The sequence below is a fragment of the Pelodiscus sinensis genome, chromosome 22 (assembly GCF_049634645.1).
Source record: "Pelodiscus sinensis isolate JC-2024 chromosome 22, ASM4963464v1, whole genome shotgun sequence".
In the NCBI taxonomy this organism is placed as follows: Eukaryota; Metazoa; Chordata; order Testudines; family Trionychidae; genus Pelodiscus; species Pelodiscus sinensis.
This window is the reverse complement of record NC_134732.1, coordinates 2876295-2902656: the sequence shown is the minus strand read 5'-3', so window position 1 is coordinate 2902656 and position 26362 is coordinate 2876295. Positions and strand designations below refer to the sequence as shown.

The following is a 26362-nucleotide window of genomic DNA, read 5'->3' as shown; positions in this document are numbered from 1 at the left end:
TTTTCAGAGTTCTTTGTATCCTCCTAGGTAGTAGGGCCAGGTAGTTTCAAAAGCCAGCTGAAGAGAGAAGACTGATGGCTTCCCATTGGAAAAAGGGGACATGACAGCGATCAGCAAAAATTAGAAATGATGATGACTAGAAAATATATAAAAGAACCTAGAAATGGTGGGGGGAAATCTAGGGAGGGTGAGGCTAAGGACAGGCCAGAGGAAGGTTATTAAGTATGCTAGGAACAAAAGAAATCCTAGCAATGCTGTAGACCTATTAGTGGGTAGAGAGGGTAAAATTGTTAATGACGCAGAAAAGAAGTGTTCACTACAGATTTCTGTTCTACATTTGGAAAGAAGAGTGAGGCTGTATTTGTGTCCCATGTGGATGAAGCACTTTCTAGTGCATAAGTAATTAATGAGGAGGTTAAAGATCAGCTGCTAGAGAGAGAGCTTTTTAAACCAGTAGGCACAGATAAATAGCACCCAAGAGTTTGAAAAGAGTTGGGTGAGGTGATCAATGGCCCATTGATGTTAATTTTGAATAAAAGCTGGAATGCTGGGGAGAGTCCAGGAGTTTGGAAGAATGCCAATGTGATTGCAATATTCAAAAAGAGCAAGTGGCGTGACCTAGTTATTCATAGGTTCATAGAGCCTGCCATGCACCCCAGGCAAAATCACGGAAAAGCAGATACTAGCTTCAGTTAATAAAAATGTAAAGGATATGATTTGTGCTAGTCTACATTGTTTTCTGGAAAATAGATCTTGTCAAACAAACCTGATTTCATTTGTTGAGATTACACCTTTTTTAGATAAATGTAACTCTAGCGAGGTAATAGGCATAGACTTTTGTAAAGTGTTTGACTAAGTACCACACAACACTGTCTAAAAATTATATAGTATAAATAAAACACACATTACATGTATTAAGAATTCGGTAACTGACAAACCTCTAAGCGGAGTTGATAATGATCATTTAATGGGGGTGTTTTTGGTGTGAGATTGACACTATTCAGTATTTTCATCAGCGATCTGGAAGTAAAGATAAAATCACTGCTGATATAGTCTGTAGATCTGACAGAGACGAGTGGAATGATAAATAACAAGAATGGGGCAGAATGAGCTGCATCGCTTGGTAGGCTAGGCCCATTCAAACAAAATGTGTTTTAATGCAGCCCCATGCAAAGTGGTACATTTAGAAACAGGAGTGCAGGCCGTATTTACAGAATGAGGTTTGTGTCCAGGAAAGCAGTGACTTTGGGAAGGAAGTTCCCAGTGCAATCTGTCCAAAAGGGCTGATGTGACTTTTGGGTGTTAACTGGGGGGGTAGGGAATAGCAGGGAGGAGAGTATTTTAACTGTGCCAGTGGCTGATCATGGAATGCTGCATTGGTCTTGTAAAGGGATGTTGAAAAATTGGGGAGGGTTCAGAAAGGAGCCACAAAAAATAGGACTGGAGAAAAAGCCTTTCTATGAGAGATGTAAAAAGCTCAATCAAAAAGAAGATGAAGAGGTGACAATGGCAGTTTATCAGGATCTTCACAGGGAGAAAACTGGGGATGCTGAAGGTCTCTTTAATCTAGTTGAGAGAGGCAAAACAATAGGTGGCTGGAAGTTTAAAGCACAAAATTGAATTAGAACTGAGACGCATGTTTTACACTGAGGATGATTAACCATTGGAACAAACTTCCTGAGCCCTCTTGATGTCTTCAGGCCACGCCTGGATGTCTTGCAAGATGTGCTTTAGCTAAGCAAAATGTATGCTTTAGTCCAGCGTTTCCCAAACGACTGGGCCTCAGTGTGGCTTCCGGGAGGGGAGCCGCTGGGAGGAGGTGTGTGTAGGGGGGAAACTGGCCGCCGGGAAGCAGGGTTGGGGGCAGCAGGGCTGTCCTGCAGAGATGGGGGGAGACGGGCAGCTGGCAGAAGCAGAGTTGGAGGCAGCGGGGTTGTCCCATGGAGATCGGGGCTGGCATCCGGTGGAAGCAGGGTTGGGGCAGAGGGGCTGTCCAGCGGAGATCGGGGAGGGCAGGCGGCGGAACCAGGGCTGGCCGGGGTTGGAGGGGGGGGCTGGCCAGGGGAGATCAGGAGGAGGAGGACCGGAGAACCAGCTGCTGGAAGCAGGGCTGGACGGGGGCAGCAGGGCTGGAGTGGGAAGATCGGGAGGAGAAGGGGGCAGGGAGTGGTACTGACCCGGGCACATGCAGACCCTGGCAGACGGGTGAGTCCAGCCGGGGATTCCATCCCCCCCATACCCTCCCTGGAGTAGTTGCGAACTGCCTGGCAGGTAGACACACTCAGGCAGCGTGAGCACATCTACCAGCCAGGCAGTTTGCAGCTATGGACTGATACACCTAATTATAATAAAACTTACCTAATTAGAAAATACCAGGCATTTTATATGTCTGGTAATTTCTCAATTTGTTTCCCAGACAAAACCCTCAAATAGCAGACTGTCCGGTACAAAACCGGACACCTGGCAACCCTACCCCTCCTTGTACCCTCCCTCCTAGCCAGATACCCCACCCCCAATCTGCTCCTGCTCCCGCCTCCTGGAGTGCCCATGCAGCTCCGCGTCCCACAAGCCCTGGCCCAGGCTGGGCGGAGGATGCAGCCGGGTGAAACACTGAACATTTATTCATTTTTCATTTTTTTTATGTGTTTTATATTTTTGGGCTGCAAAAAACAGTACTGAAAAAAGCGGGTTCCAACTAAAGTAAAAAGTTTGGGAACCCCGGTCTAGCCAGCTTTCTATCCATCTTACAGTCCATTTATCCAATCCATATTCCCTTAACTTACTGGCAAGAATATTGTGGGTCACTGTATCAAAAGCTTTGCTAACACTGGCACTGCGGGCTTTGGGAGGACCAGAAACAACTTATTTGAATATTCATCATTTGCTTAATGAATATTCAAATATGCAAATGAATGTTACTGGTCCTCCAAAAGCTCAAGAATGGATTTACTGGTCCCTGTGTCAAAAAGTTCGGGAACCCCTGCTGTAGTTCTAGAGTGGGGAACCTTTTTTGGGTCAGGGGCCGCTGACCCATAGAAAAATCAGTTGGGAACCACATACACATGAGAAACAAAAAACACAAAAACCCTCATTGACGTGGGCCGTGACTGAGAAGGAGAAAGATCCTCCCCACCTCTCCTCACTCACCAGAGTCTACGGCAGGGATGTCAAACTCGAAGTCTACTGAGGGCTGCACAAAGGAAAACTGATAGCTTTCAGGGCCACCTAGGGTTCCCAAATGGTTTGACCAAAAAAGAAAAAAATTGTCATCGAGCCAAAAACAAAAAACCACATCTGGCAACCCTAGGGCCACCAAAGAAAATGTACCTTGTCGGAAAGTTGTAGTTATTTATTATTATAGATTATGTTTTAGGTATATTTTATAATATTACAATAATTTGATGTGTAAAATTGTAACTTGCTCATATTCAATCATTTTAAAAATAATTTTGCATAATTTTTAATTTAAATATAAATTTAAGGTACTTTTACATTTTGTATGATACATAACTTGTTTTGTTGAAATAAAAAGAAGTATAGACCGTGGTTAATCAAATAGAACAGGCTTCTGTGAAAATTTCAGATACTTTGTAAGTTTGAGATTTTGCATAAAGATATAATTATTCATGCAATTGCAAGAAATTGACCTATTTTTATGTAAAATTAATATACATTTTGTGATTTTATTTGGGAATAAATAAACAAAATATTAACAAAATAACCCTTTTCTCTCCCCCTGAGCCAGGCACTCCCATACCCCCATTCTAACCCAATCCCCTCCACTCCCCCAGAGCCAGCTCCCCCTAATCTAATGCCTCCCCCCCCCTTCCCCAGAGCCAGGCACTCCCAGCCCCCCAATTTAATGTTCCCCCCCTCTTCCAGAGCCAGGCACACCCAACCCCCCCAACCTAATGCCTCTCTCCTTCCCCAGAGCCAACCCCCAACCAGGCATGCCCACTTCCCACAACCTAATACCTCTCCCTTCCCCCAGAGCCAGGCCCCCCAACTTAATACCTGGGTCCTGGAGTTGACGTTGCCACCTGAGGTGCTGGGGCGGCGTGAGCACAGCGGCCAGCAGTGAGCGCCTGCTGGAGAGCCCAGTGCAGAACGCCTGGCTGGCGGTGAGCTCATGCGCAGAGTGTCCTGGCCGGCTGTGAACAGGCACTCGGCCACGTGCTCCGAGTGGCCAGCGGGCCGCGCTTCATTCTATTATAAAAATGTTCTGGCAGGCCGCCAAAAAATTTCGATCGGGCTGCATGCGGCCCTCCAAATGCCGGTTTGACATGCTTGGTCTATGGGGGCCTGAGCTAGTAGATTTTGTGTGCTCCAGCTCCACCATGGGGTGAGAGGTGGGGAATGGAGTGCCAACGTGGGCTCCCCGATGCTGGGGGGGAAGCCCTGAGCATTGGGGAGCCCATGCTGGCACTCCAGCCTTTGGAGGCTGAATCCAGGCAAGCCGGGGGGGCCTCATCCAGCCTCTGGGCCTGAGGTTCCCCACCCCTGCTGTCGTCAAACCCAAGTTATTAGGCTTCATACAGGCGTAAGTGGGGACATTTTATTGTCTGAGTTCTACAGGAGGGCAGGCTAGGTGACCTCATGGTCCCTTCTGTGCTCAGACTCGATGAGGATATGTGATGGAAGACCAAGGACAGGGTAGGCCCACTGCTCAGTGGGGAGGGAGACGCAGTACCAGGAAACTTGGAAATGGCGGAGATGCTCAATGACTTCTTTGTTTCGGTCTTCACCGAGAAGTCTGGAGGTGTGCCTAACGTAGTGAATACAAGCAGAGAGAGGGTAAGTTTAGAAGATAGGATACACAAAGAACAAGTTAAAAATCACTTAGGAAAGTTAGATGTCAGCAGGTCACCAGGTCCTGATGAAATGCATCCCAGGATACTCAAGGAGCTGATAGAGGAGGTATCTGAGCCTTTAGCTATGATCTTTGAAAATTCATGGAAGACGGGAGATTCCAGAAGACTGGAAAAGGACAAATATTGTGCCCATCTATAAAAAGGGGAATAAAAACAACCCAGGAAACTACAGACGGGTCAGTTTAACGTCTGTCCCAGGGAAGATAATGGAGCAGGTAATTAAGGAAATCATATGCAAACACTTGGAAGGTAATAAAGTGATAGGGAATAGCCAGCATGGGTTTGTGAAGAACAAGTCATGCCAAACTAATCTGATAGCTTTCTTTGATAGGATAACGAGCCTTGTGGATAAAGGAGAAGCGGTGGATGTCATATACCTAGACTTTAGTAAGGCATTTGATACGGTCTCGCATGACATTCTTATTGATAAACTAGACAAATATAACTTAGGTAGGGCCACGATAAGGTGGGTGCATAATTGGCTGGATAACAGTAGTCAGAGTTGTTGTTAACGGTGCTAAATCCTGCTGGAAAGGGATAACAAGTGGAGTTCCTCAAGGGTCTGTTTCGGGACCCGTACTGTTCAATATCTTCATCAATGATGTAGTTATTGGGATAGAGAGTACGCTTATTAAGTTTGCAGATGATACCAAACTGGGTGGGGTTGCAACTTCTTTGGAGGATAGGGACATAATTCAAAATGACCTTAGCAAGTTAGAGAAATGGTCAGAGGTAAACAGGATGAGGTTTAATAAAGAGAAATGCAAAGTGCTCCACTTAGGAAGGAACAATCAGTTCCATACATACAACATGGTGATGCTGTTGCAAAAAAAGCAAATATGATTCTAGGTTGTATCAACAGGTGTGTTGTAAGCAAAACTCGTGAAGTCATTCTGCCGCTCTACTCTGCACTAGTTAGGCCTCAGCTGGAGTACTGTGTCCAGTTCTAGGTGCCACATTTCAAGAAAGATGTGGAGAAATTGGAAAGGGTACAGAGAAGAGCGACAAGAATGATTAAAGGTCTAGAGAACATGACCTATGAAGCCAGGCTTCATGAACTGGACTTGTTTAGTTTGGAAAAAAGAAGATTAAGGGGGGACATGATAGCGGTTTTCAAATATCTAAAAGGGTGTCACAAGGAGGAAGGAGAAAATTTGTTCCTCTTGGTTTCTGAGGACAGGACAAGGAGTAATGGGCTTAAAGTGCAGCAGGGGAGGTTTAGATTGGACATTAGGAATAAATTCCTAACTGTCAGGGTGGTAAAATATTGGAATAAATTGCCAAGGGAGGTGGTGGAATCTCCCTCTCTGGAGATATTTAAGAACAGGTTAGATAGACATCTGTCAGGGATGGTGTAGACGGAGCTTGGTCCTGCCTTGAGGGCGGGGGGCTGGACTCGATGACCTCTCGAGGTCCCTTCCAGTCCTATGATTCTATGATTCTGTGGGTGCCACAGCATCCTGGAATGTACTGGAACAGCCTGACCGTTGCACAGCGTCTGTGTGTGGTGACACTGAAATGCCTCTAACAATCCGTGGTGCTGTTTGAACGTGTTAAACCGTTGTCCATGGAGCATGCTCCTTGTCGAGGTGACTAACAAAATTCAGATTTCCCCTCAAACATCATTTCATCACGACTCCCTTCTGACAGCAAACATTACAACACTGCGCCGGGGGGGAACCTGAGCCTTCCCATGCCTGGGCAAAAGCCAAGCCCAAATGGCAGCCCAAGAGTTTCAGCCCTGGAGGACCTTAAACCTGACCATGCAGGACTGCAGCCAAAGCAACAGGGATCAGTCTAGTTCACTGAGGCTTGGGCTTTGGCTTGGGCCCACACCTATTAAGATGGTGTCATGATTATGAGGGTTAGCCAGCAGCCTGGGCATAATCATGACAGATGGAGTCACAGCCCACTTTGGAGTCCTGGCCTATAGCTTGAGAACCGCTGGATTAGAACATTTGTTTAACTATTTATTGAGGAAAATGATCATGATGGAAGGTAGAAGTAAGGGAGCGCATTGGATTCAGTTATTAATAACCAGTTTAGCATTCTTAATGCAACCATGAGGCTACTAAGAACTTGACACAAGCTGCATTGCGAATCTTAGGTGTTTGGGAACAGTGCTGCCGAAGTACTGGGGTATTTACAAACCACTGAAAAGATTAAATATATATTAAAATATAATGGAGATTGCCTGTCTCCTAGAACTGAAAGGGACCTTGAAAGGTCATCGAGTCCAGTCCCCTGCCTTCACAGCAGGACCTCGTACCATTCCTGACAAATTTTTGCCCTAAATCCCTAAATGGCCTCCTCAAGGATTGAGCTCACAATCCTGGGTTTAGCAGACCAATATTCAATATTCTTGTTAGTCTTTAAAATGCTACACAGTCCTGTTTTTTGTTTCAATATTCAAACCACTGAGCTATCCCTCCTCCTATAATAAATAAATAAATTCCCCTGCACAATAAATTCCCCTGGTGAGGACTGAAGCTAGGAAGAAGGCAACAACTAAACTGAGATGGTTATGTGGAGATGTAAACAGTTTTAGAAGCTGTAAAAAGCTGGCTTTTAAAAAGTATAAACAGTCTGGTAAAGAGGAGGCTAGGAAGATTTGTTTAAAATAAGCAGAAGGCCGCTAAAAGGATAATCAGAGGAGTGAAAAGAAATAGGGACACTCTAATTGCTAGGAGTATTTTGACTTCAGAAGGGTACTTGAGATGTACTCATCGCAGACAGAAGGTATCAGAGGCAGCTTGTCCAGTGATACTGGTGTGAGGAATAGGAAACAGGCGCTTTAGAAACGATGTATTTGTTAAACAGTTATTTTATGTGCATCGAAGGAGGACTGTCCAATACCTGAAAGAGAAGCCCAGCGTCCTGGTGTGGTAGGGGAGGAGTTTTGTGCTCCAGGGAGTGTGATTTAATAAATTGGACACTCCAGCACACATGGCAAATCCTTCAACTGAGTCATATGGGCAACTTGCCAGGAAACGTAAGGCCCAGATTGCACACTTAAGAAATTGAAATTGCATCACCCTCAACGTTAATATGGAGTTATGATTGTCGAGGCAGCGTAATATTGCAAGAAGGACTTATTATGCCATCTTCTTTTGGACCCGCACACCTGCACCTATTGGATAGTTTTTGGCACTATTGGATCAGAACAGATCCCTCACATTCTGAGGTAAACAAACAGCCATCTCAAAAATCCATATCCTTATTTGTGTTGTATCATCCAGCAGCTAGGGAAGGCAAATGCTTCAAAACCCTCCAATTCCATGTGGATCAGATGGTGGATCTTGGAGGGACACAAAGTGACACACACACCATCTGAACTCAGGATTGGCTTTCTCAGAACTATATCTTGCATGAAGAAGTCTGCAAAACAGCTACATAGTGAATCCATATAGTTCAGTGTTTCTCAAAGTGGTCCGCGAAACCATTTTGAGAAACACATTAATTGGCTGCGCTGGTTTGTTTGTTTATCGGTGCCACGGAGCCTCGTGGTTCCTATAGGCTTTGTTTTCCTATTTCCAGCCAAGGGGAGACACAAACAGCGAAACGAAGCCAGTAGGAGCCGCTGTGGCGCTGATAATTAAACAGACCCGCACAGCTAGTTAATGCGTTTCTCAGAGCCGTTTTGTGGCTCACTTTGCGTAACATTGAGCAAGTTAATAGAATCCATGGCAGGAGTGGGGAACCTCTGGCGTGCAGGCCACAAGCAGTTTCGTAGGGTTAGCTGCTGACGGGCTGCTGGGAGGTTTGTCTGCCAACATGGAAACCCTCCATGAGTAGCGGTGGTTTGTCATTGCCAGCCAGTGGGAGCTGCGGAGAGTGGTGGCATGGCCTGCGCCACTTCCTGTCGCTCTCCCATTGGCCAGGAACGGTGAACCACAGCCAGCAGGAGCTGCAAGCAGCCAGGCCTGCGGATGCTCAGGTAAACAAATCATTTCTCGGCCTGCCAACCGGTACCCTGAATGAATCGTGTGGCTGGTGTGCCAAAGGCCCTCCCTCTCCGAATCGATAGAACAGACCTAGACGTTCTGGTCAGTGCTGCTGTATTCAGAAAGAATGTCCATGTGGCGTACCTCCGTGTGTAAGCACCGAGTGTTATCCAATAGAGAGCCCTGCAAATCCACGGCTAGCCGCAGCTCATTTTGCGGGTACAGCGGTGGACACAAATTTTGTATCTGCGCAGGGCTCTAGTTATAAACTCATGTCTGTAGTTAAGGGCTCTACCCAACCTTGTGTCACCCATACGGTGCACCCTCATGTCACACTGCAGCCAAGGGGAGCCGTGGGAAACATCATGGGCTGGCTGCCGCTTCCCACGGCTCCCCTTGGCTGCAAATAGCGAACCGGAGCTGGTAAGTAAGTGTGGCCATTTAGCAGGTTTCTCAAAGTGGATTTGCGGCCCAATTTGATAAACACTGGTGTAGACAAGCACTTAATGGGGAAAGCACAATTAGGATTTTCAGGTATCAGTCTTTTCAATGGGGCTTATTACTTTGATCGGCAGTCCCAAGGAAATAAAGCCTCACCCCTAAAACAACATTCAGGGACGAGATTCAGATTTGTGCTCTGCAACTGACTTCCTGGATGACCCTGTCCAAGTCTTTCTGTACCTCCATTCTCCATCTGTAGTGTGGATGCAATAGCACTTACTGTTATAATGAGGATAAGTAAAGATGATGCAGAGATACTACAATAATGTGGCCATATAAGTGCCTTACGTTTGTTGTATCTATCTAATCTGACTCACTCGCAGTGCGTTCATGTGAAAATTAAGCATGAGCCCGTATTTCAAAGACTTAGTTTGACATCTTGAGAGTTTCGTTCCTTTCCTGAAAGACTTGTTAGGATGTTGATGGCTTCAAAGTGAAATGCTAATCTTAAATATAAATAAAATAAATAAATCAATAAATAATCCTCTTAGCATTTCCAGAGATAAACATATTTATTTATTTTTTAAACTGCCTCTCTCCCTCTCGGGCCCCACTAAAGGATTGTTGGACTCTGATTAAAAACAACAGCACCACCACCACACACACGAATAATATTGTTTTCAAAAATTCTCTAACTCCAGTGAATTTTCAGTAATTGAATGAGCTGTTTGCATCAACTCGGAGTTTGATCAACTCTGATCAAAGCAGGTGCAGAGCTAACTTATATGCAGTATCTTATGTGATCTTCTGTCGTTAATGTGATGTGCATTAAATTACAGCATAGTTACAAACTAAATTATTTATTATTAAAAAGTTATATTTGTTAATGTTAACCTCCTGGGAACAGCTAACATAGCCTCAGAAGATTCTCTTGCCATACCAGTGGATGTACCCTTGTGTCTGGAGGCGCTGTCCAGGAGGACTTTATATTGAGTGCCAGACTGATTTTTTTCAATTTGACTACTGTAGTGTAAACAAGTGGTGTCCAGCTCCTGAATCCAGCCCATGTACCAATGTATGTTTGCAGCACCATGGTATGTTCAGATTCCAAAGAAAGAACTTTGATTTTAAAAATAAAGCCCATGTTTTTAGCTGTTTGCAAAGAGAGATTTCCAAATATGACTTGAGTGCGAACAGATGCAATGTTGGTTCCCTGAGGGTATGTCTACACTTGATTCCTCCTTCGAGGGAGCAATTCAAATGTAGACATCAGAAATTGCAAATGAAGCGGGGATTTAAATATCCCGTGCTTCATTTGCATAATTGTGGATTGCTGCTTTTTCGCAATAGCGCTATTTCGGGACATCAAACTACCCGTGAGGTTATTTCGAGAGGAAAACTCTTCCTCGAAATAACCCTTAAACCTCATTTTCTGTATCCTCATATTCTGTATTTAATCAGTGTGCAGACTTCCCCTTGACATCAGTGGGAGTTCTGCTGCTAATTGCTTGACATATGTAACCATAGGTTTAACCCAGTTCTCAGACAATAATTCAAAATGCAATTCAGCTCTCCCTGCAGGATGATTAGACTCCGTTGGTATGAAGATTTCTTAACTACATCTTCTGTCTTTCAGCCATTGTATATTGACTATGTGTGGATAATCAACTGTACTCCACACCTCCCGACTTAGCTTCGGAGTTCGTTTAGTTATTGGCTCAGATCCAGCTCTGAATCCCGAGAGGGTGACAGTATGTGTGTCCCTGTAGCATAAGGAGTTTTAGACAGTGCAGAGTGGTATAATATGTATCCCAAGAGGCCAGAGTATCTCAGTGATACAATTAATTAGAGCAGTGGTCCAAGTGCAGATACTGGGGGAGCCTATTACCTCTCTACCCTGTGAAAACTGACTAGCTATTCCTTTTGTTTCTTGTCTTTTAACCAGGTACTACTGATCCAGGACAGGACTTTCCCTCTTGTCCCATGACTGTCTACTTTGCTTAAGAGTATTTGGTGAGGGACCTTGTTAAAGGCTTTTGGAATGTATGCTGCATCTACTGGCTTACACTTGTTTGTTTGACCCCCTCAAAGAATTCTAATAGATCAGTGAGGCACAATTTCCCTTTACACAAGCAGGGCTGACTCTTCCCCAATATATCCCATACATCTGTGTGTCTGATCATTTTGTTCTTTACTATCGCTTCAGCTCATTTGCTTAGTGCTGAAACTAGGTTTGCTGGCCTGTAATTGTCAGGATTGCTTCTGGAGCCTTTTTAAAAATAGGTGTTACCTTGACTACATTAGCTGTCCTCGCATCATCTGTTACGTAAATCAGTTTAAGTGTTAGGTTACGTACCACCCTGAGAAGCTTTTCAAGTTCATTTTTGTGTGTATCAATTTATTGCAAAACATTGTCTCTTGGCAGCTCAGTTGGGCCCTTAGATTTTCACCTAAAAGAATAGCTCAGGTGTGGGAATCTCCCTTAAATCTTCTGCAGTGAAGCAATGCAAGGAATTAATTTAGCGCCTCTTCCATGGCAGTGTCTTCTCTGAGTGCTATTTTAGTACCTCGGTTGTCCAGTGGCTCCGCTCCACTGACTGTTTGGCAGGCTTTCTGCTTCTGGTGTATGTAGGGAAAAAATTGCTGTTAGTTTCTGTCTCTTTTGTTTGTTGCTCTCCAAATTCTTTTTTGGATTGCCTAATTGTACTGTTACACAAGGCTTGTCAAAGTTTATGTTCCTTCCTATTTTCCTCATAGATTTGACTTCCAGCTTTTTAAAGGATCTCTTTTTACCTCTGACTGCCTCCATTTCTCTGTTGCTTAGCTATGGTGGCATTTTTGGGGTCCTCTTATTGCTTTATTTTTAAATTTGTTGTGTATATGTGTGTGTGTTTATATATACAGAGAGAGACAGAGAGGTCTTTTTAAAAAAGCTTTCATGCAGCTTGCAGGCATTTCATTCTTGTGACTGTTTTTTCTCGTTTCGATTTAACGAGAATCCTCATTGTTATGTAAAGCCCTCTTTTGAAATTAAGTGCACTGTAGTGGGTTACGTTTCATTACATTATGGCCGTTGTTACTAAGTGATCCATCTCTTGGATCCATCTCAGCTCCTGAGCTCCATTAAGTATTAAATCAAGAATTGCCTCTCCCCTTGTGGATTCTAGGACTAGCTGCTCCAAGAAGCTGACATTAATAGTGTTTATAAATGTTATGTCTGTATCTGTTCCTGAAGTGAAATTTTCCCAATGTGGGGATTCTTTAAATCCGCCATTATTATTGGGGTTTCGGTTTGGGTTACCTCTCTAATCTTCCTGAGTATTTCACAAGCACAGTCCTCATCCTTCTTGGGCAGTCAGTAGCAAGCTGCTGCTCCTACACTTTTATTATTCAAGCATGGAATTTTTATCTGTAGTGATTCTGTGGCACAGTTTGATTCATTTAAGCTTTTTGTGATATTTGATTCGATTCTCCCTTTCACATATAGTGCCTGTTCCACCAGTGTGACCTGCCATGTTATTTCTATATATTTTGTACTCTGTATTATCATGTCCCTTCAATTATCATCATTCCTCCAAGATTCTGTGATGCTAATTACAATAATGTCCTCATTTAATGCCAGTCATTCAAGTTCACATGCGACTGGTCGACTGGCTGCCAGCTCTTGCCCCGGCTGTAAGCATCCGCGGAATGCTGAGAAATTCATTGCTGGAAACCAGACCAGCTCACCTGTTAGTAACGTTCTGGATGGGTGTGTCAGAGTTGTAAAGACGTGTTTAAAATTTAGACTCTGTAAAATGCTTGTCAGTTTCTGTATTAATTAATCTTATTTGTAATAGCTGCATCCCTTGCTATGAGGTAATAGGTAAGGGTTGCTATATTGCTATAAAAATTACTGCTCTGAATGTGTAAACTCCAGCAGGACGCGTGGTTCCTAGGAGTATCAAAACTAAGTGGCCATTTGGAAATCTCCCAGTACCAAGACTGGATTAAGGTGCTGTCACACTGTGAAGGGGCTACATGCACGGAAACTCGTCCCATCAGCTCGAATTCTGGAAGAAGGAATTAAAGATCGGAGACATGAAAATTCTTCAACTCTTAATGGTTTGGATTCTCACAGGACTGGAGCTAGGAAGCGAAAGCAGAGATTCCCAGGATCAAGAAACATTCAGTGCTGATAGATTACTCATCTCTGTTACTTTTGGAAACATAGACTATAACTCATGTGTATATGTGTTGCCTGCTTTAACCTGTACATTCTCATTTCTTTTTCCTAGTTAATAAACCCTTAGTTTACTATAGGGTTGGTTGCAAGTGTTGTCTTTGGTGTAAAATCAAGGGTACAAATTAACCTGGGGTAAGTGGCTGGTTTTTTTTATTACTCATAGGAACCTGCATCTTTTGTGAACTTTGGTGTAAGTGAGCATTTGTCAGTTAGTCAAGCTTGCATGGGTGGCAAGATAGATTGGAGTGTCCAACGGGTGTGTGTGTGAATCCCTGGGAAGGATCTGTAACTTCACACTGAGTTGGTGAAATGTAATTATACAACATACAACCAGTTGGGAGAGTCTGCCCTGCTTTTTGACAGTCTGCCTAGAGGTTGGCACTCAGGGTCGTGAACTGTTGCGGGCAGTGTGACGTCACCCATCTTAGTATTTAAACTTCTTGCAATTGCATGCTACCATGTATTACATTTGCCATTATTTAGCTGTCTGCCTTCACGTGAGGGAACAGAATAGGACTCTTTTTTGTGTGTGACTCTTTCTCTTCAGTTTCTACCTGTAATTTATCAACTTCTGTCATCTTCTGTTTACTAGAGTACAGAATATCCCCTTTCATAAATTCTCCCGTAAGGCATGTGGCATTGCAAATTATGCTTCTCTGGCGCCGTGAGCTTTCGCTGGGCCCTTCGTTTAAATATTCGTCTACAACCTTTTTAGTTTCACATGTCAGCAATCAGGTTCCATTTGGGCGTAGGTGGAGGCCATCCTTCCAATGTAGGCTCCTCCTTTTCCAAAATGTTCCCCTGTTCCTAAGAAACTTAAATCCCTCCTTCCCACACCATCGAGGCCTCGTCAGTGCATTGAGATCTTGCATTTCTGCCGGGTCATAGCTTGTTTGCCCAGCACACGGAACTGGAAGTATTTCAGAGAATGCTGCTGTGGAAATTTGATCTCTTACCTAGCAGCCCAATTTTGGTCTCCAGGACCTGTCTCCTAGCTTTTTCTATGTCATTGGTACCAACGTGTAACGTGGCAACCAGATCCCCTCCTCAGCATTGCACGTGAGCAGTTTGCTGAGCAGGTAGATCTCCCTGCCTTTCTTCTGGTCATCACAAACCCAATTATCGATTTTTAACAATCAGATCCCATAAGAACAGCCATAGTGGTTCAGACCAGTGGTCCTTCTACCTCCGTGTCCTGTCTTCTAACAGTGGCTGTTGTCAGATGCTTCCGAAGTGGTACCAGAACAGGACACTTGATTGAGTGATCCATCGCCTGTCATCCGGTCCTAGCTTCTATGAGGCAGGCATTTAGGGACATCCAGAGCATGAGGTGTGTCTCCTATCTTGGCTACTAGCCACTGACAGACCTATTCTCTGTGAAGGTACTTGTGTTTGAACTGAGTTATACTATTGGCTTTCACAACATCCCCTGGCAAGGAAGTTCCTTGCTCCCCTGTTTATTCCTCTTATTTGCTAGCTCCTCTGGTCAGTTGAGTGGTTTTTTTTAAATGTTTGTCTGTGTCAAACTGGGACGGAGAGGTGGTAGCTCCTGGTTGCAAACAGTGGACATAGACATACTGGACTTGCAGGACTCTTTGTCGGTAGTACCGCTATCCTTCCTTTAGTCCAGGCTGCAGAGCAATGGGGAGATGAGACACGCTATGGGCAGTTCTCATCCTACGGTTGGATCAAAATGTTTCTCTTCCCAGACTAGTAGCAACCAACTGGCTCCATCACCCTCTCACTCCAGTTCCTGAATGGTGGGCAGATCTCAGGCAGTTTCTTCACAATATGCGTGTTAAAATCTCCAAAAGTCAGTGAATTTCACACATACAGGTGACTCTTAAGCTGCCAGAGTTCCTTATCCTACGTCTCTTTGCCTTGACTGTTTCAATGCAGGGTTTCGGCTAACCTCACTGAATCTGACCCTAGATAATTAGAATGACTCAAGAGATCTCTTCTGGGTTGTAGTCTCTGAGATAAAAATACGGTGTTGTTACATCACTCTACTTTCATGGTGTAAGTGTCTCCTTTGCTGTTTTGCTACATAATCAGTGTTAGACTGGTTGACAGAGGACCGTGAATCATAGAATACCAAGGATGGCAGAGACCTCAGGAGGTCATCGAGTTCAATCCCCTGCCCAAAGCAGGACCAATCCCAACTAATAAGTGATGGAATATGCAAGCACCAGAGACTGGATCATCTTTAAACATGGGCCTCCTACTATATGTGGATTGAAGCTAGTTATTGGCACTACTTTCATGCCTCCTATTATGCTTTACGTTTATCTTGAGAGTAGTGATCTGGCTGGTGGGACAAAGCCAGAATTAACAGTCTCTTTCTCTACTGATTTTTGCCAGGGCTGCCACATTCAATTTTCAGTTTTACAGAGATTACAAAATCGGAGGAAGCTTTTCCCCTCTTGGTGGAATCTTTTCTTGGCTAAAGTGAAAAATGCAAAATGGAAACGCTAGCACTTTCTCCCAGCAATCTGGCCACTTGAAAAAGAAATAATCCATATGAGTAATCTATTACAAGTGAAACTTACGAGGTCCCTGCCTCCAACAGACAGACTTCTTAAGATGCTGTCCAAGATGTGACCACCTTGTATTCTCACTGTTCTGCTTTGACAGCAGCCCACACACAGAATTTGGGACTAGAGACGGCAGCGTTCATAACAGTGGAGTAGTGAGATTGACAGGATTTCCATTTGTGAGGTCAGCAACACGGAGTTCATTGTCAGCATTCTTTCCCTGCATGTTCTAAAGGCAGCCTAGAAAATGATCACACTTCTGTCCTAATGAAATATCCGTTACCCCTGTCCGAGAGCAACATGCCTATACGGCAGTGTTTTAGTCCTGCATCTTCATTGATCGCAGTAGCAGTGCTTATATGATGCCTCCATTTACAAAATTTCAAAGTACAATGTATAGGTTGATGTTGACTACAGTAGCTTATAGACTTGCTGGTGGGTGGGTTTAATTTGCATTAATAAAAAGTTACTGACATTAACACTACTGATCAGTGTATTTCGAAGTATTAAGTAGGTGAACTTGCCTCTTGAGGCTTGAAAGACTCATAGGAAATGTTGATACATCTCCAGTTGTTTCTAGAGTCTTTAAGTTGAAAAGAAAAGAAAAAGTTCCGGAGCTCGTTTGGTTGTGAAGGAAGCCTGCCAAGCGTGAGTTTGATCAGTGTCTTGATTCTGAAAACACAGGCAGATGAGCCTGAAACCATCTCTCCGAGGCGTGATTGGTTCACTAGGTGCTAACTCGAGTCTTCTCTGCGTACTGGGATAATGCTTTGGGTGCACACTCTTTATTTGGTCCATCTAGAGTCTGCTCCTGTGCACGACAAGCTTTGTCCGCTGTAATGCAGCAGTGTTTCAAATGCTCTGTTGAAGTGCTCCAGCATGGCGGTTGGGAGATATGGAAGGTAAAGTTTTGGGCTGGTGAAAAAGTGTTTCATACCTTTTATTACATGAATCAGAGGGTGAGCTCAGTAGTTTAAAAGACTAGAACGTCAGGGGTCTTTTGCTGTTCGATCAGTGCTCGAGTGAAGCTGAAAGCCAGATAGGGGAGCTGCTGGGTGCCAAGTGCACTTGAAAATCTGGCCACTTCATAGATGTCTAACAGGAAATTGATACCTTATGGAAAAGTGGTCCTGACTAGCGATGTAGTAGTGCAGTCGATTAACCGATTAACCTATAAACAAAAGCTGTAGACTAAACGTATTTCTCCGCCTCCCGCCCCTTGCCAGTAAATTTTTTAGTAGGCTGGCTAGCAGCCCAGCTTAGTCCCAACTTGCACTGAGTCCTGAACCTATCCCCACTGCAGCTCTACATTTAATGTTTATTAGGAGCCAAGCAGGCAGGCAGCCCAGCTCAGTTCTGGCTCGTGCCAGGTCCAGGAACTCAGACCCCCCACCCTGGACAGGGGCTGCCCATGGACTATAGACTAGTTGACTAACCGATAAGAACTCACGAGGTTAATCGACTATTCAATTAACCGATATTTAACATCCTTAGTCCTGACTGAATGCCGAGCACTTGTGGAAATTCTGGCCACGACATTTATCCCACCCTACTGTTGCTCCCCTAATGATTTATCTGCTCTGATGGGTGCTGGGAAAAGAACCATGGGTCACTAAAATGGTAATTGGGTCGAGGAACAGTCAAGAGTCAGTCGAGCACCAGCATTGCCTTGTTTCCACAATCGCTGCTATTTCTGTTGATTTCTTGTAGTCCCTAATCATATGACAGCCCTTGTCCTGTTGCTGTGTTTGACAAAAATGTGACCAGACCTTTCTCATGCATGATAAGCAGCACCCATAGCTGTGTGTCCAGCTACCTGGCTCATCAGAAAACCCTTCCTGGCCTAGTTATTTTCTTGGTCTGTTAACTTGGTAGGGGGGCCCTTGTATGTTACCAGGAGACTGAGACCTTTAGAAAACATTCCTTTGTCTTCACTCTCACGTTCTTCCTGCCAGCCATCCTGAGTCCAATTCATTGGGACTTTAAAACTCTATTACTGCTCTATTAGAAATCACTTCCTCTTTAAAATCGGCAGGTTCTATGCCTTGTGTTCCACAGATTAATGGATTCCAAGGCCAGAAGGGATTACTGTGCAGCCAAGGCCAGAGAACTTCCTTGAAATAATTCCCAGAGCATATCTATTAGAAAAACATTCAGTCTTGATTTTAGAATCCGCCACAACCCTTGCCAAATCGGTGCAGTGATTGATTGCTCACTGGTGAAAGTATGTGCCTATTTCTAGGCTAAATGTGTCCAGTTTCAGCTTCCAACCATTGGATTGTGTTAGATCTTTCTCTGCTAGATTGAAGAGCTCATTATTAAATATTTGTTTCCCCATGTACGTACTTGCAAGGGAGTGTGATCAAGTCACCTTTAAGCTAAATAGATTGAGCTCCTGTAACCTACCATGGTAAGGCATGGTGTCCAACCCATTACTAGACCCACTAATTCGAACTTCAGAAGGTCAGTCTGGAAGCCTACAGTCTTCCCTGTAGTGACGACGTGAGTAAGCAGCGTCATCAAAACAACTTGTGTAGATTTTGCATGTGTCAGCAACACCTCATGTTAAACAGCCTGAAAGGCAGGTGAGAAGCCTAGTGAATTCAGCATGAGCTAACCTTTCCCCCTTACCGGAAGGAGCCCAGATAGAGAAACCAGTGTATCTCCATGATATTCTAAAGCAGGTAGGAACTGGCCAGTATATAGATTAAAATTTAGTTGCTCTGTCATGACCTTTACAGTGTGTTTTGCTCCAAAGCTGAGGATTGAACCAGGCAGTAATTCGGAAGGCTGTTATTGTCCAGTAAGGACTTCTGGAAGAAAGGCCTTACCGCTAGAGCCCTGCAAATCTGCAGATCTCTGCATCCATACCCGCAGTTCATTTTTGCATCTCTGGACACCACTTGTGTATCTGCGCAGGGTTCTGTTTACTGTGCCTTTTTTTAAAAGGTGAAGTGTGACTTGCCCTCCTTGGTGGCACTTTGAGGAACGTTATTTGAGAGACATTTTAAAGCTACATTAAGGGTAACTCAGTCAGATGGCTAGTCACCCTTTTTTTAGCAAGGGAAAAACCCAAATAAATATTCCATATCGTCCACATCCACTTTTGACTTTTTTTTTTTCCAGAATGAATGATTGTGTTTCCTGGCCTTGTTGTTCAGCTAGGCAGTGCTGCCAGCGCTGTTGATTATTAAGGTTGCCTGATATTTTATAAAGTGCCTGTTTCAGTTGCTTAGAACGTTGCCAAATTTTAACCCACGTGGGGTGAAATTTTCCATGCTGGATGTCAACTTGAGACCAGTTAGTTAGTTATTTATTGGAGGCAAAATTGCAGCCAAAATGGTTCAGCTATTACAGAAAACACGGTTAGGGAAAAATACATTGCGGTGGTGTTTTCTGCTTGACCTTTTCTCTGCAAAGCTCTAGTCCAGTAGCTCTCAACCTTTGCAGACTTCCGGATTTGTCTTGGTGACCTCCAAGTTACACCTCACTTAAAAACTACAAGCTCACCTCCAGATGTGGGTTTTGCCCACGAAAACTCATGACACTGTCTATATATTTGTTAGTTTCGAAGGTGCCAAAAACTACACTCAGACATAAAAATACCAAAGTGCCGTAGCACACTATTGTTGAATACTTGCTGACTTTTTCGCTCTTACCATATAGTTATTAAATAAATCAATTGGAATATAAGTATTGTACTTTCAGCATATACTATATAAAGCAGTGCATATTGTCTGTATGACACTATAGTTTGTGCTGACTTCATTAGTGTTTTTTATGTTGCCTGCTGTAAAATTAGGCAAATAGCTAGATGAGCTGATATACCCCTGGAAGACTTGGGCGTTCCTGCATGAGTACTTGTGTGTCTGGTTGAGGACATTGTTCTAGCCTACCATACTTTGGAACAGGGACTTGAAATTTTGCCATGCCTCTGAAAATCTGCACAATTTTGGCCAAGGTAAGACTTCAAAAAAATTGACACAGCTCGTACATGTTCACGAAGCATAAAGGATCTGTCGACGAAGGGTTGTGGGGTTGGCAGTTCCCCATCTAGACTGCCGCGCTGTGCCGACAAGCAGCTGATCAACACAGCAGTGGTGGCCATTTTGATTTAAATGAAGCGGCGATTATTTAAATTGCTGCTTCATTTCCTTTTGTCGTCCTGCGTCATCTACATGGCTCCATCGGCGGAGCCATGTGGTCTGCACACACCCAGAGTGCCTTCCAGTAGCTCATTAGGTGATGTGACTACACAGTTGGTGGGGGACGGGGAGGAACAGGCTGTCTGAGGGCCAGCATCTCTATGGCCTACACTAGTGTAAACACCATGGGGTTGTCCTTCAGCCTGGTTTGGAATTCGTTGGAGTCCACGTGTCTTTGTAGTTGTAGAAAAGCGCAGGAGCAAATTGTTTTCCAGCAGAATTTGAAGCATTTGTGGTAAGTAAGGTGGGGGGCCATCCAAGAACTCAGAGAGGAAACGAAATACTGAATAGCTACTCAGTCTGAGAAAGATGGTCTCCCAATGGAAGCTCCCAACAGGGCCAAATTGGAGTTGCGCAGGCAACCTTGATTCTGCTGTTTCGTGCCTATCCAGTGCATGACGTTGCAATCTTAATACTCTTTGAACTTTTTACATGTGTTAATTATATTTAGGGTTGAGGCAATGCTTCCATTTCCACCCCCACCTTTTAGAGGTTTATGTACTTTTCTGCAACAATGATTATTTAGTTTGAATTTTCATGACATCTTCACCCAGAAGTGATTATCCTGGAGAATTTGATGAGTCTCCATTCAGCCATATTTGTCGATTTAGCATTCAGAGAAATGTTAATACTCTTTTTGATTAAACATTCCCCCTTCCCTCCCAAAATAAATGTGTAGCAAGCAAAGTAAAACAGTACCTCAGTGCAGTGTTAAAGATCTTAATTGTGGAATCATCAGTAAATTGGAAGCAAATGCTCCGGTTTGTTGGGTCTTTCGTTATGTAATCACACAACATTGGTGCGTGAGAATCTCTTGATTTACTTCATATCAGGTTGCCAAAAAGGTGCACGGAAACCAAAAACGTACATGATAGATGGAATAGACTGGTTGCTTAAGATCATGAAAAGGTTTGTTGGTTTAACTGGAATGACCGTGTATGTAGGCAGGTAAGGCTGCTGGGCTGATTGCATGTACGTTACTGTCTATGACAGTAGAGCACCTTTTCGAAGAAAACGCAGTGGAGAAAAACTTTGGATTTTTTCTGCTATTCTTTAAGTCATTTTACTTCAGTTGCAAACATGTAAGAGATTGTTTTGAATCCAGTTGGCTGATTTCACTGCTCTCTTCAGAACAGGAAACAGAGAAGCTTCAGTGTCAGTGAGGATTCTATAATTAATTAAATTAAATACTTGTTCAATCTTGTCTAAACCAGCAGAACATGGAAATTTATTAAAAGTCAATTAAACATGACTTTACAGAAGGAGGAAGGCAAGGAAATTCCCATTTGTGGGTTTTTTCCCCCCACTGATATTGTTGCTGCATCTTGGATTTAATGGTAACTTCTTTTGACAACATGCTCTCCCAGTCATTAACCTTGCCTTGCAAAATTAAGAACATTTTGCCTCTCCGATATACTTTCTCTTTCCCCTCGAATGCTTGAGAATGATGAAAAAACATATCCATATTTTCCTTGTGGGTTTAAAAAACGCTTGTTGAAAGTGAGTGATTGAGTAGAATTTTAGCCTTTCTAGCCAAGAAAAAATAAATTGTAAAGAATTTTCATACATGGGATATGGCATGAGAAATTCAGAAAAAGGGTTTTCTCCTCCTTCTCCATTATTTAGCCATTAATTTCTCTCACCTGTTTTATTGGCTTTTAGCTTGAGCACAGCAATATATTATGTAATTGGACTAATGAGCTCCAGCCCACATTCTCACTGTGTTGTAACAGCACAGTGCGCAGCAAGATCAGCATGCTTTTCTTTGCCCAGTTCATTTAATGATTTAAAAGTATCAATTAAAAAATCTGTTTCTGTTCACCACTAAACCCTTCTTTTTTTATTCTTTGGAAAGAGAAACCAGGAATGATTGTTAACGAGTATCTAACAGGCTGAGGAATTTAAAATTATTCTCCTTGTGCTTAGCAAGGTCAGAAGAAGAATGCATCCACATTCCCAGTTGTAGGTTTTATTTGTTTTCTTGGGGGGAAAAAAAGAAGCTGAAATACAAAGGTGGTGCTAAGATTTATAGTCATTTATTTTAAAAAATTCTGTTATTGCAGGGCGCCAAGCTAAACATTTTAGTACTTGTACTAAAGTGACAAAAATTACTTTCCAATATGTAAGTTAGGAGGAAAAAAATCAAAATGATTTACACAGTAGCCACTGGCAAGTCAGATGGAAGTTAAGCTGGAAAGAAGTTGCAATTGCTGGGTAGAGATGGCACTTGAATCGATCACAACAGAAAGACAGTTTCCTCAGTGCTTTCTGTTTTTCAGAAAACCAAACCAAACCAACCCCTCAAGTTTACCGTGTTAAAGTACATAAAAGGAATATGGCCTCTAGTCCTTACAAAACCTCTTTTCAAGGAAGGACTTCATGATCCAGAAATAGCCGTCAGCCTGTAAGGATGAACTTCCATTACATTTTCTGGGAGGTTGTCTTTATACATTTTTTTAAAACAGTGAAGTATTTCCAGCTGAAAAAGATTTGAGGGGCAGAATCCCAGCCAGCATAAATCAGCCAATTTTTGCCATCTGAGAATCTGTCCATGATTATATTTTTATTTCTAATTAGGAACCATTCCAGCCCTAAGCGAAGACACGGGGATGTGATTAATCACGAAGCCTGGTCTAGTTGGCTACCGAAAGAAAAACGGTTCCAGGATTTCTGGGTTCTGTTCCTGTCTCTGCTGCTGCTGCTTCCTGTAAATTTGTGCGTGTCCCTTAATCAGTCGGTGTGCTGGTGTCTCGAGGTGTGGCTGACCTGCCTAGCTGGGGAGAGGGTGAACTTTGAAACTAATTTAATGTCTGTAAATCTTTGAAAGATTTTCCGATGAAAGGTGCTATGGAAGTGCAAAGTCTTCCTCTCATTGTTCCGAATTCTAAAGACAAAGGGAACTGGCTGTGTAGCTAGTTCTGCAGTTGAATATAATGGACTTGTTACTGTCCCACGCTCTTTACAGTAACTTGTTTAAGAATAATCAAATCCCCACATTTTTACCAATCACAATTCCTTAACTTGGGCCAAGCAATTTTGATAGGGAAGAGATTCCTCTAATGGTGTTAATGGGTATGTTTGTGTTATTTTCTCACTGTGGCAGGTCACAACAGGAATGGCTCAGCACCCAGCATTTGAGCAATCTGCTTAGCATGTGGGCCGTTATTATTGCCATTTGTTAAGTCCCAGCAGTGCTGTTGGCCACTACTTGGCAGCTCACAGGGTGTGTCTAGACTAGAGGGTTTTGTTGACAAAAGTGGAATTTTGTCGACAAAACTATACTTGCGTCTACACTGCCACTGAGTTCTGTCAACATAACGTTGACAGAACTCAGCAATTTTGTCGATGGCGGTAAACCTCATTCTACGAGGAATAACACCTTTTGTCGACAGAGTCCTGTTGACAGAAGGCGATATTGCATCTACACTGTCCTTTGCGTCTACATTGTTCTGTCGACAAAGCGGCTTGCTTTGTTGACAGAGCTGGCTGTAGTCTAGATGCTGTTTGTCGACAGAAGCTTTATCGACAGTATCTGTCGACGAAACTTCTGTTGACAAAAGCCTGTAGACTAGACATACCCACAGAGTTGGGCTGATGGAAGTCATCTTGCCACAACCTGTCTGTGCGTGTGGCTACACTCAACTCTGTCTCTGGCGGATGCTGAGTGCCCCAGAACAGCGATGCAGGAAAACCACAGCCCCGAATGGCGTTAAGACATTGTTGACCTACCCGTGTTGATACTGTGTGAGTGTAGGCGCTTCATGACCTCTGGCAATCCTAACCGAACCTTCATCGCCTTTCTGGTCACTGTTGCAAACTCCGCTCCCCAAGGGCCATAGAGGCTGGAAATCATCCCCACCGTTTAGTCCTTCCAGAATGTTTTTGAAGTGCAGTCGCCTGATTGCCCACCTTGGCGAAATCTCCTGCCAGCTAACCACTGTGGAGTGCCACTCCTCCACTGACTCCAAGTGCTAGACATTGCTCCTGCCTGGAGTAGACCGCAAGGTTTGGCGCTCCCGGGCCTCTGGGAAGAAGAGGCTGTGCAAGCACAGCTACAGACTAGCCCATAGAAATGTGGGCAGCTTGCATGGGGAAGGCAGACAGGGAGGGGGATTTGCATGGGGAATGCAGATGGCTGTGCCAATCGTGGAAGCGAAGGAACTTTGCCAGGGATGCCACAAGGCCAGAGAGCACAACAGTAGACCTGGGGCTGACAGACAGACAGACAGACTGCTGCTTCTGTAGTGAACTGCATGTCGTACTTAGAATCATAGAACACTAAAATTGGAAGGGACCTCGAGAGGTCACAGAGTCCAGTCCCCTGCCCTCACGGCAGGACCAGGCACTGTCTAAACCATCCCTGATAGATATCTATCCTACATGCTTTTAAATAGTTCCAGTGATGGAGATTCTACAACCTCCCTAGGCAATTTATTCCAGTGTTTAACCACCCTGCCAGTTAGGAAGTTTTTCTTAATGTTCAACCTAAACCTCCCTTGCTGCAATGTAAAGCCCATTGCTTCTTGTCCTGTCATCCAAGGCCAAGGAGAACAATTTGTCTCCCTCCTCCTTGTAAGACCCTTTTAGGTATTGAAAACTGCTCTCATGTCCCCCCTCAGTCTTCTGTTTTCCAAACTAAACAAACCCAGTTCTTTCATTCTTCCCTCATAGGCCGTGTTCTCTAGACCTTTCATCATTTCTGTTGCTCTTCTCTGGACCTTCTCCAATTTCTCCACATCTTTCTTGAAATGTGGTGCCCAGAACTGAACACAAGACTCCAACTGAGGCCTAATCAGTGCAGAGGAAAGGGGAAGAATGACTTCTGTCTTGCTCACCGCACTCCTGTGAATGCATCCCTGCTCCCTGCAGATCAGCATGGATAGCTCCAAGAAGCTTGAGGCAAAGAACCCTGCTGTGAACAGCAGGAGTATGGGGGAATGTGGCCAGGGACTCCAGCGATGCCATGAGCCAGCACCTGTTTGAGACTTGCCCACAGTCAGTCCTGCCAGTTTGGGGGGCCGGGGAAGGGGAGGGAAGCAGGTACACATGGGCATGTTCTTTTTCCTTACACTGTTACATTTCAAGCTGATTCCCAGCCAAGTTAATGAGACAAAAGTCAACTTTTCATTGTTTTATTCATGTAAGAAGAGGTAATAGTCCCACAGATAGGTAGAATTGTTATCTGCGTTTTCATTTCCTGTAGGATTAAGTGGCGGTGGGCCCTGTGGACGGTCTGTTTACAAAGGGATGTCCCTTTTGTCTTCCGGAGAGATCTCAGTGAACATTCATGGGGATACTCTGTAATCCTCTCCTGAAGATTTCTAGGGTAGGGTGCTTTCTTGTGCCACTCCACAATCATTTTAGCTGGCACCATTGCAGTGAACAGATTGTATAGGACCTTCAGTGGCAGCTGGGCTCTGTGTACTTTTGTTACCCTCAGGAGTGAGATATCGGCTGATACCACCATAACCTGTGGAAAACAGGACAATATTCAGTGTCACGTCCTGTACTTGTGACACGGGCACAGGCTAAAATGTGTAGATTTGTGCAGCAGAAAGTCCTTTTCCCTCTCTCCCTTATGCTCCAAACTTGAAGTTTCAATAAGCATTTCTTATTAAAAGTGTTTCTGGGAATAAGGAAATGGAAATTAAAAACTGAACTTCCCCTTTCAATTAAGAGTGTAGACCCAAAAACACATCTGTCTGTTTTTACCAGCAACTTCCAGGTCTCCTTGTCTGCAGAATCATATAATGATAGAACTGGAAGGGAGCTTGAGAGGTTAGCTAGTCCAGTTTCCCACACTTGTGGAAAAACAAAGCATTACCTGCACCATCCCTGGCAGGTGTGTGTCTTACCAATGATGGAGATTCCACAACCTCCCTAGGCAATTTATTATAGTGCTTAACCATTCTGACAGGAAGTTTTTCTTAATGTCCAACCTAAACCTCCCTTGCTGCAATTTGAGAACTTAATTGCTTCTTGTCCTATCATCAGAGGTTAAGGAGAATAACTTTTCTCTCACCTCTTTGTAACAACCCTCTATGTACTTGAATTTATTCTCATGTCCTCTCAGTCTTCTCTTTTCCGAACTAAACAAACTCAATTCTTTCACTCTTCTCTCTGACCTTTAATCTTTCTTGTT

The 26362-nt window shown here is 43.8% G+C and overlaps 1 protein-coding gene across 30 annotated transcripts in view; it reads left to right on the top strand.

Annotated features, from left to right (window-relative positions):
* Positions 1 to 26362, top strand: part of ZNF618 (zinc finger protein 618) — a 215298-nt gene that overhangs the window by 18403 nt on the left and 170533 nt on the right. The gene's annotated exons all lie outside the window — the stretch shown is intronic.